At 35.3% G+C, this 11,663-nt stretch overlaps 1 non-coding gene across 1 annotated transcript; it reads right to left on the bottom strand.

Annotated features, from left to right (window-relative positions):
* Positions 1–11,245: 11,245 nt before the first annotated feature.
* LOC112753693 (small nucleolar RNA R71) lies at positions 11,246–11,353 on the bottom strand. The gene has a single exon (XR_003178066.1). It is a non-coding gene; the product is annotated as a small nucleolar RNA R71 (small nucleolar RNA).
* Between the last annotated feature and the right edge of the window lie 310 nt (positions 11,354–11,663).

Raw genomic sequence — 11,663 nt, 5'->3', positions numbered from 1 at the left:
AAATGCCTCTTCTAGATATGAGTTAGATTTTGTTCCTCTTGGCCTAGGTAGAGTAATTAGTGACTCTTGAATTATCTAATTCCTTTGTTGATTGACAATTAGAAGTTGCTAATTGATTTGGATACCACTAAAGCTAGTCTTTCCCTTGGGAGTTGGCTATGACTTGTGGAATCAAGTTGATTCATCCACTTGACTTTCCTCCATGGTTAGAGGTTAACTAAGTGGTAGTAACGGACAATTCTCATCACAATTGAGGAGGATAATGAGGATAGGACTTCCAATTCTCATAACCTTGCCAAGAGCTTTCATAGTTGTTAGTTTATTTTCATTGCATTTTACATTTCTTGTCTCCTATCTCAAAAACCCCAAAACATACCTCATAACCAATAACAAGACACTTTATCGCAATTCCTAGGAAGAACGACCCGAGGTTCCAATACTTCAGTTTATAAATTTAGGGGTTTGTTTTAGTGACAAACAATCTTTTGTATGAAAGGATTATTGCTTGGTTTAGAAACTATACTTGCAACGAGAATTCATTTGTGAATTCTAAACCATCAAAAATTTTATTCATCAATGCCTCTGTTGCCTCACCTTGCCTTTAGATATATCTTCATCCGCTTCTCTTTCTCCTTGGCTCGTGCCGGCATCGATGCCTCCATCGCCTCTCCCTACATATAGATCTGTCTTCGCTGCCGCCATATCTGTTTTTCAGATTGTGCTTGCTTCTTTTTTTTTGTGCCCATTATTCTTTTTCACCAGATATATTATGTTCAAGTTTCTTTTTTTCTAGTCTGAATTCTGTTTCAAATTTTTTTATATATAAAAAAATTTATTGATTTGATTATTGGATAAAAGATTTCGATGATAGTTCATAGTTTTTTGGATTGATGTTGAAAAATTAATGGCAATGATGTTGGAAAGCAATGTTGGTAGTGGTGTTGCAGTGAATACAACACAGGGTTAAATATGACATTTGGTTTACATCAATTTGTCTTGTACATCATCATCAAACATAGTAAAAATAATTGTGTATTTTGTGTCTATGTTTGTGTATTTGTGTTTCTATCTTTGTGTCTGAAAGACACTATCCAAACACTACTAAGTCACGGCAACTTACGATCTTCAACATACAAGCTGAAGGTTGTAGAAGGCTTAGAGAAGGGGGTTGAATCTATGGCCTTCTTTTACTTTAATGAAATAATCCTTTAATTTCAAACTTTTAATCTGAATCTATTTGAATTAAGCAGCAGAACATTTATGAGACAATTTGGTTTTATCTCATGAATTTCAGAAAACAGAACAGAGAAGGGAAGAGAGGAGCTGCACCACATGTATCCTGGTTTAGTTGCCTTGTGCCATGCAACCTACATCCAGTCTCCACCACAACAGTAGTGGAATTTCCACTATAGTTAAGTTATTACATACACCAATTCTAAAGGATTGACACAATCCTTTTCCTCTCAAGTTCTAACCTAACTTGACTTGATTATGCTAATACCTAACTCTTCACTTTTAGTGCTAACCCAACTAAGAAAGGGGTACCTCATCGGTACAAGACACAAGACAATAGAAACAACCTAAAGAAATCTGAAATCACTCTAAGCTTTTCACTCAAGTGTATCACTCAGCCTTTTATCACTCTTATGGCTTTTTTCTTAAACTCTCTCTTTCAGCCTTTTACCTCTCAAGAAATTACAAATAGATATACATTGAAAATAGTATTACAATATGTAAAATATGAAGGAGATTGATGCTTTAACAGCCTCTGTTGCTATGAGTTGAACCGGGTTGAGCAAATACTAATCAAGTTCTTCATCTTGGCAGAATGCTTCTTTCTCTAGAAAGCACTGTCCAAAATGTTGAACCTTCTCAGGAAGCTCTCTATGAAACTCAGATTCTGGTTTTCTCTTCTTGTCTCAGAAAAATAAAATTTTTCTTATTTGTACCTCTTTCAAAATTTCTGTCTTGGTTACTTCTGAGTCAACTCCTTGAGCTGTGTGCTTCCCAAGCTTGTCATTTCACTTCAATTAACCCCCCAAATTAGGGATATTAGAACTGGTCCTTTTTGCTTGACCGAAGACATCAGAGTAGCAAAGAGAAAGTTGTTCAGTGGTAAACCCAAATCCGAACCATTAATAATGTGCTTTGGCTCCAAGAAATTTTGTGAGCCATTGATTTATAGCAGTAGAGATCTAAGACTTCTTTCTTCATTTAACCAAAAATGGTATCGCAGAAAGTTGGAGAATGAGTGAAGAAATTAACATGCATGCAAATAGAAATAAATTACCTTTATCTTCTGACTTAGCTTAAATGGATTTGATTTGGGTGATTAGACCTTTGCTTTCTTTGATTAAGCTTTCTCTTTCCTTCTTCTTTGATGAAATGAGCAAGAAGAAGAACGAAGCTTTCTCTCTCTTTTTCTCTGAGGTTCTGACTGAAGCAAACTTGTGAGGTGCATTGGAAGGCTTCAGCTTGAATGGAGTCTTCATGGGCTTGGGTTGGATTTGTTTTATTTAGCCCAGCTATTTTCATTGCATTATTTTCTATGGGCTTCGTTGGTTAGAAAGACCCACTAGTAATGATTTTGATTTCTTGCATTTGGGCTGCTATTTGTTTTAATTTTGGCCTGCATCACTTTATCAAACATAATTAAAAACTAATTGGATGATTACCCCAATAAAATAATATTTGTCATCATCAATTATAATTAGTTAATTTCTTAACTCAACAATCTCTCCCTTGATGACAAACATAATTGTAACAATGATCAAAGGGATTGAATTTGAATAAGGTTAAGGAACTTCCCTTTTAAGTGATGTCATTTGCTTTTGTGTTGCTCCCTCTTTCTTTTTCAAGAGTTGCTCCCCCTAGATTTATGCTCTTCTCTTCTTTCCTGTTTGCATATTCTCATAGGAAACACAATAATGGACTACATACAATATGTTATCCATGGATGAAGCAATTGGCAAGGTTTTCCAACAGTTTATCATCTAATGAAGCTGAATCAAGGGAGTATGCAAACACCCAAATGTGCATCCTATAACTGAACAAACCATATCAGCAATAACAACTAATATTCAATTCAAAACTACTCAACCTTAAACAAAATAGAGCATCAAGACTAATAATGGCAAAACATCAACAGATCACGTAAGACAAACTCACATTCACATGCCAAACAAAACACAGCAGCAGCAAAATTTCAAAATCACAGCAAAATTTCAAATTTTTCATATGCTACAACTCTCCCTATTGTCATCAAGGGTGGAACAAAAATGAACGAAAAACCTGCAACAAAATGTTAGTTCAAAGTCCAAAATAAGTAAGTAACTAAAATTAAGTGCAACAATTGTTAAAAGTATTACAGTCATCCAAAATAGACATAAAGTAGTTCAAAAGTAAACAACAACAGTTCTATGAGACTGATAAACCACTATTTCATGGTTTATCTTGTGCTCAATTGAGTGGATTTTATCAACTCTTTACCCACTTATTCATAATATTTGCATGGTTTTATATTTCCTTCCTGATTTTGTGCTATGATTGAAAACATGCTTCTTTGATCTTATATTTGCTTATTATTAATCCTTTTTTATTACCATTAGATGCCTTGATATGTGTGTTAAGTGATTTCAGAGATTACAGGGTAGGAATGACTCAGAGGATGGAAAGGAAGCATGCAAAAGTGGAAGGAATACAAGAACTTGGAGAAATTGCTAAGCTGTCCAGCCTGACCTCTTCGCACTCAAACGGCTATAACTTTTGCTACAGAGGTCCAAATGATGCGGTTCTAGTTGCGTTGGAAAGCTAACATCCGGGGCTTCGATTTGATATATAATATGCTATAGTTCCCCTGAGGCTAGGCGATGCGACTGCGTGATCCATGCGGCCGTGTCGCAGTGACGGAAATCCAGCGTGGCAAAATTCGAAACCAGCGAATTCTGGACTGTTTTTGACCCAGTTTGCGGCCCAGAAAACATAGATTAGATGCTATAAAGTAGGAAACTGCATCCATTCATAAGGAGGCTCTCATATTCACAATTTTAGGAGTAGATGTAGTTTTTAGAGAGAGAGGTTCTCTTCTCTCTCTTAGGATTAGGATTTAGGATTTCTCTTAGTTTTAGGAGTGACTCTCAATCCCAGGTTCTTTATTTTTATTTATTTTCTCAATTTAATTTATGAACATCTATGCCATATTTAATTTCTTTTGTTAATGCAATTCGAGGTATTTTCAGATTTAAGATTGCTTTGCTTATATTGATGCTTTTAATTTAATTTAGATATTTTCTTCCTTTTGGCTTTGGTTAGGTAATTGGTAACACTTGAGTTGTCAAACTCAGGAGTGGTTGAAATTGGTAGATTTTGCTTTAGTTAGGATTGCTCTAACACTAGTCTCTCCACAGGAGTTGACTAGGACTTGAGAATCAAGCTAATTAGTCCACTTGACTTAACTAAGTGGGATTAAAATCCAATTCTCATCACATCTGATAAGGATAACAAGGACAGGATTTCTGGTTCTCATACCTTGCCAAGAGTTTATTTTATAGTTATTTATTTATTTTTATTGCTCGAAAATATACCTGTGCGCATTGCCCAAACTTCCAAAACCCCCAATTTACAATCTTCATAACCAATAATAAGAACATACTTCGCTGCAATTCCTTGAGAAGACGACCCGAGGTTTAATACTCGGTTATCAATTTAAAAAGGGGTTTGTTACTTGTGACAACCAAATCGTTTGTACGAAGGGATTTTTGTCGGTTTAGAGACTATATCTACAACGCGATTGTTTTTATGACATTCTTTACTGGCAAAAATTTTGACGTCAGAGACAAAAGTGAACAAAAGGCTGCAGCAACATGAGACAACTTCAGACATCGGAACTATCCTCTTCAGAACCAGCTTCTTCTTCAGGATCAGTGGTAGCATTGTCATCCTCTTGGAGATTATCAATAAATTTCAAGAAAACTACCACTCTATCTCTGAATTTTCTGAGGAAGTTCTCATGCTTGGTGGCTAGTTTCCTTTGCTCCTTACTCATAGCAATAAGATGGTTTGACTGAGAGATAAACTCTTGCACCACATCCTTAACCACTCCATATAGGACAGATTTGTATCCAATGGAGGCTGAAGTACTCGTGGTAGAAGGAGGAGTAGTGTCTTCTGGTTCATAGTCCTCATCATCATCATCAAGAACCACCCTTTCAGAACGAGTGGGTCCCTTTTTTCTGCTGTTTTATTGAACCACCTCCTTTTAGATATGAGTGTATATTTTCATATGACTCATTTGACAGATCAACACCAAAATGTTCAAAAATACAGGTTAAGAACATGCCATAAGGAAGAGCTTTATCCTTCTTCTCACTTTTAACACAGTCAAACATATATCTTACCATTAAATATGCAAAAGAGATTTTTGTTTTTGTGAGAATAACATATAAAACTAGAGTATCAGTGTAAGACATCCTTTGATATGAGCCACTCTAAGGAAGGATGATATGGTTCACTATGTGGTGCAACTGAGCACGAGTGTAACCCAGGTCTTTGTGAGTTGGAGTGATGCCATCAATCAAAGAAATATGTTCACATATATAGGCCAGAGCATCATTAAAAGAGAGACCTACCCCTTCATCCTACTTATCAGATGTATAGGCACATGCACCAACATCAGTGTATTTCAGAGAATCACTGATGGTTTCATTATTCAGAATTATGTCATGGCCTTTTACATAGGAATGAATACTCCCCTCATGGTAAGTCATGTTTGCATAAAATTTCTTGACTAAAAGTGGGTACACTGGCTTTTTTATTTTAAAAAGATGGTTATAGTCCAGAAATTCTAAATTTTCAACAAAAGAAAAACCTTTCTTTTTCAGATTAGGTAAATCAACAAGAAAATTGGGACACAAGGTGCGTTGAGCAATAACCCCTTCATAGAAATCATTATTCATGACAGATCTAAAATGGTGAGGGTTATAGTTTGAATGGGAGGTCATGAAGTGTGATTTGTGTGCAAAGGGATCAATATCAGGTTTCCTAACCGATTTAAGAGGGATACGAGGTTTACCTCTCTGAGGACGAGTGGGAACAGACCTAGTCTTAAGCTGAGATGGCTTAGGCGCAGGTTCCTGAGTAGCAGGATGCTTCTCCTTCGATGTACTAGGCTTGGAAGGAGGATCCTTTGGTGGTGGCATCAATTTGGCAGATGAAGGGTATCTAGGTGTGGTCTTGGTCCGCGCCATAGGGTCAGTGCATGGAGGAGAGGTAGGAGGAGAGGGAGAAGGAGTGAAGGTCTGGTCTTGTGAATGAGTGGTGGGTTTCGATTTTGCTGGAAGCTTGAGAAACTTTTCATGAAGAGGTTTTTGATGAATGACTTTCTTCCTCATTAGGTTTAACCCTGGTTTTGATAGAAGAAAAGCACTTATGGTAGTGGAGGAGGAAACCGAAGGGTTAGTGAAAGGCTTTATGAAGAGAGAGGTTCAGTAACTGCAAAAAAAAAGAGGTTTCTTGTACCCATGCAACTACGTCACTTTGACTAGACATATGAAAAGACTTGTCATCATGAAAAAGTGATTTGATTTGAGAAAAATAAATATTTTAAAAGAATAAAAACTGATTTAAGTAAAACTTTTTCACTAAAGGCAAAATACACAAAATCACAAGAATTTAAGGAAATACATTGGACCATCACATGTAACATTCATTGGGCCCAGAGATGGTTGTGTTTAAGGAAACATATTGACCCACTCAGAGTCTGAACTTTAGGGTTGGCCCAGATGATTCATCACGTGTATTAGAGCCCAGAAATTTAAGTTCAGAGAGATAATTCTTCACTTGCCCAGAATTGTCTCATCCCAACCTGTGAGACAAAAAACTTCAACAAACACATCAACAATGCGCAAAAAATGAATCATGACTTAAAATTCCTAGATTTGTCCTAAGTTTGTAAAATCTGTCTTCAGCTAGAGGTTTGGTAAAAATGTCTGCTACTTGATCTTCTGATTTAACAAATTGAATTCTAATATTCCCTCTTTGAATGTGTTCTCTTATTGAGTGAAATATCACCTCAATATGTTTAGTTCTAGAGTGCAAAATTGGATTTTTGGAAATGTTGATGGCACTTATATTGTCACATAGCAAGAGAATATTTTAGCATTTAATTTATAATAAGAGAGTTGAGTTTTCAACCAAATAAGCTGAGAACAATAGGAAGAAGCAACAATATACTCAGCTTCTATAGTGGATAAGGGTACTGTGGACTGCTTCTTACTTGACCAAAGATTTAGGGACTTCCTAAGAAAATAGCATATGCCTGATGTACTCCTTCTATCCACTCTATCTCCAGCAAAATCTGCATCACAATAACCTCAACTGCAGAAAAATCATCAATCTTAGGATACCATAGACCAAAATTGGATGTGCCATGAACATATCTAATAATCCTCTTAACTGCTGAAAGATGTGACTCTTTAGGTTTAGATTGGAATCTAGAACACTGACGAGCGGATAATTTATACGCTTTTTGGCATTATTTTTACATAGTTTTTAGTACGATTTAGTTAGTTTTTAGTATATTTTTATTAGTTTTTAAATAAAAATCATATTTCTGGACTTTACTATGAGTTTGTGTATTTTTTTGTGATTTCAGGTATTTTCTGGCTGAAATTGAGGGACTTGAGCAAAAATCAGATTCAGAGGTTGAAGAAGGACTGCAGATGCTGTTGGATTCTGACCTCTCTGCACTCAAAGTGGATTTTCTGGAGCTACAAAACTCCAAATGGTGCGCTCTTAATTGCGTTGGAAAGTAGACATCAAGGGCTTTCCAGCAAAATATAATAGTCTATATTTTTCCCGAGTTTAGATGACGCAAACTGGTGTTCAACGCCAGTTCTATGCTGCATTCTGGAGTTAAACGCCAGAAACAGGTTGCAAAGTGGAGTTAAACACCAGAAACAGGTTACAAACTGGCGTTCAACTCCAAGAAAAGCCTCTACACGTGTAAAGCTCAATGCTCAGCCCAAGCACACACCAAGTGGGCCCCATAAGTGGATTTCTGCATTATTTACTCATTTCTGTAAACCCTAGTAACTAGTTTAGCATAAATAGGACTTTTTACTATTGTATTTACATCTTTTGATCATGTTTTGATGATTGAACCCTCCTTGGGAGGCTGGCCATTCGGCCATGCCTGGACCTTGTTCTTATGTATTTTCAACGGTAGAGTTTCTACACACCATAGATTAAGGTGTGGAGCTCTGCTGTTCCTCATGAATTAATACAAAGTACTATTGTTTTTCTATTCAATTCAAGCTTATTCCGATTCTAAGATATTCATTCGCACGTCAATATGAATGTGATGATCGTGACAGTCATCATCATCCCAACTATGAACGCGTGCCTGACAACCACTTCCGTTCTACCTTAGATTGAATGAGTATCTCTGGGATTCCTTAATCAGAATCTTCGTGGTATAAGTTAGAATCCATGGACGGCCATTCTTGAGATCCGGAAAGTCTAAACCTTGTCTGTGGTATTCCGAGTAGGATTTGGGAAGGGATGGCTGCGATGAGTTTCAAACTCGCGAGTGCTGGGCGTAGTGACAGACGCAAAAGGATCAATGGATCCTATTCCAGTATGATCGAGAACCGACAGATGATTAGCCATGCAGTGACAGCGCATTGGACCATTTTCACTGAGAGGACAGGATGTAGCCATTGACAACGGTGATGCCTAACATACAGCTTGCCATAGAAAGGAGTATGAATGATTGGATGAAGACAATAGGAAAGCAGAGGTTCAGGAGGAACGAATGCATCTCTATACGCTTATCTGAAATTCTCACCAATGAATTACATAAGTATCACTATCTTTATTTTACATTTTATTTATCTTTTAATTATTAAATCTCTATAATCAATTGAATCCGCCTGACTGAGATTTACAAGGTGACCATAGCTTGCTTCAAGCCGACAATCTCCGTGGGATCAACCCTTACTCACGTAAGGTTTATTACTTGGACGACCCAGTGCACTTGCTAGTTAGTTGTGCGAAGTTGTGACAAAGAACTAAGATCATGAACGTGCGTCTTGAGTTTTTAGCGCCGTTACTAAGGAAAGGAACCGTCACGATTTCCGCGTACCAAGTTTTTGGCGCTGTTACCGGGGATTGTTCGAGTTTGGACAACTGACGGTTCATCTTGTTGCTCAGATTAGGTAATTTTATTTTATTTTTAAGCTTTTTATTTCTTATTTTTTCTTCTTTTTCGTTTTTTCCAAAATAATTTTCGAAAAAAACCAAAAAAAAAATTCTTATAAAATCATAAAAACAGAAAATTTTATGTTTCTTGTTTGAGTCTAGTGTCAATTTGTAAGTTTGGTGTCAATTGCATCTTTTTAATTTTTCTTAAAATTTTTGAAAACTCATGCATGGTGTTCTTCATGATCTTCAAGTTGTTCTTGGTAAGTCTTCTTGTTTGATCTTTAAAATTTCTTGTTTTGTGTCTTTTCTTGTTTTTTATATGCATTCTTGAATTCTTAGTGTCTAAATATTAAAAATTTCTAACTTTGGTATCTTGCATGTTTTCTTTTATTAAAAATTTTTCAAAAATACATACTTGATGTTCATCATGATCTTCAAAGTGTTCTTGGTGTTCATCTTTGCATTCAAAGTGTTCTTGCATGTTTCCTTTATTTTGATCCAAAATTTTCATGCATTTAGTCTTTTTGGTATTTTTCTCTTTCATCATTAAAAACTCAAAAATAAAAAAAATATCTTTCCCTTTTTCACTCATAAATTTTCGAAAATTTGAGTTGACTTTTTCAAAATTTTTTAAAAATTAGTTGTTTCTTATGAGTCAAATCAAATTTTCAATTTAAAAATTCTATCTTTTTCAAATATTTTTCAAAAATCAAATCTTTTTCATTTTTTTTCTTTCATAATTTCGAAAATTTCAAATTGATTTTCAAAATCTCTTTCTTATTTTTATTTCATATTTTCGAAATTAATGCTAACAATTAATGTGATTGATTCAAAATTTTTAAGTTTGTTACTTGCCTAGTAAGAAAGGTTCAATCTTTAAACTCTAGACTCATATTTTTTTAGTTTCTTGTTAGTCAAGTAATCAACTTTAATTTTCAAAATCAAATCTTTTTAAATTTCTTTTTCAAATCTTTTTCAATTTAAGTTTCAATCACATCTTTTTCAAAATTTAAATTCAAAATCTTTTCTATTTTCTTATCTTTACAAAATTTGATTTTCAAATCTTTTTCAATTAACCACTTAACTTTTTGTTTGATTCTTATCTTTTTCAAAACTACCTAACTAACTCTCTCTCTCTCTCTCTCTCTCTAATTTTCAAAAATCCCTTCCCTCTTTTTCAAAATTCCTTTTTAAATTAACTAATTGTTTTAAATCTAATTTAATTTGATTTAATTTCTCCTTTCTTAATTTTCGAATTTTTAATTTTAATTCTAATTTAAAAACAAAAATACTTTTATTTTAATTTATTTAATTTTTGAATTTCTCTTCTCCTCACCTCCTTCTATTTATTTATTCATTTACTAACACTCCTCTTCATCCAAGAATTCGAACCTATTCTTCACCCTTGTGTTTGGATTCTCCTTCTTCTATTCATATCTTCTCCCACTCACATAAAGAAATCTCTATACTGTGACATAGAGGATTCCATATTTTCTGTTCTCTTCTTTTTCATATGAGCAGGAACAAGGACAAGAACATTCTTGTTGAAGCTGATCTAGAACCTGAAAGAACTCTAAAGAGGAAGCTAAGGGAAGCTAAAGCACAACTCTCTGGAGAAAATCTGACAGAAATTTTTGAAAAAGAAGGAGACATGGCCGAAAATAACAATAATGCAAGGAAGATGCTTGGTGACTTTACTGCACCTAATTCCAATTTACATGGAAGAAGCATCTCAATCACTGCCATTGGAGCAAACAATTTTGAGTTGAAACCTCAATTAGTTTCTCTGATGCAACAGAATTGCAAGTTTTATGAACTTCCATCCGAAGATCCTTTTCAGTTCTTAACTGAATTCTTGCAGATCTGTGATACTATTAAGACCAATGGGGTTGATCCTGAGGTCTACAGGCTTATGCTTTTCCCGTTTGCTGTAAGAGACAGAGCTAGAATATGGTTGGACTCTCAACCTAAGGATAGCCTGAACTCTTGGGATAAGCTGGTCACGGCTTTCTTAGCCAAGTTCTTTCCTCTTCAAAAGCTTAGCAAGCTTAGAGTGGATGTTCAAACCTTCAGACAAAAAGAAGGTGAATCCCTCTATGAAGCTTGGGAGAGATACAAGGAACTGACCAAAAAGTGTCCTTCTAACATGCTTTCAGAATGGACCATCCTGGATATATTCTATGATGCTCTGTTTGGGTTATCAAAGATGTCATTGGACCATTCTGCAGGTGGATCTATTCACCTAAAGAAAATGCCTGCAGAAGCTCAAGAACTCATTGACATGGTTGCTAATAACCAGTTCATGTACACTTCTGAGAGGAATCCTGTAAGTAATGGGACGCCTTAAAGGAAGGGAGTTCTTGAAATTGATACTCTGAATACCATATTGGCTCAGAATAAAATATTGACTCAGCAAGTCAATATGATCTCTCAGAGTCTGAATGGATTGAAGGAATCATCCA

The sequence above is a fragment of the Arachis hypogaea genome, chromosome 15 (genome assembly GCF_003086295.3).
Source record: "Arachis hypogaea cultivar Tifrunner chromosome 15, arahy.Tifrunner.gnm2.J5K5, whole genome shotgun sequence".
In the NCBI taxonomy this organism is placed as follows: domain Eukaryota; kingdom Viridiplantae; phylum Streptophyta; class Magnoliopsida; order Fabales; family Fabaceae; genus Arachis; species Arachis hypogaea.
Note: the sequence above shows the minus strand (reverse complement) of the source record. Positions and strands in the feature narration are given on the sequence as shown.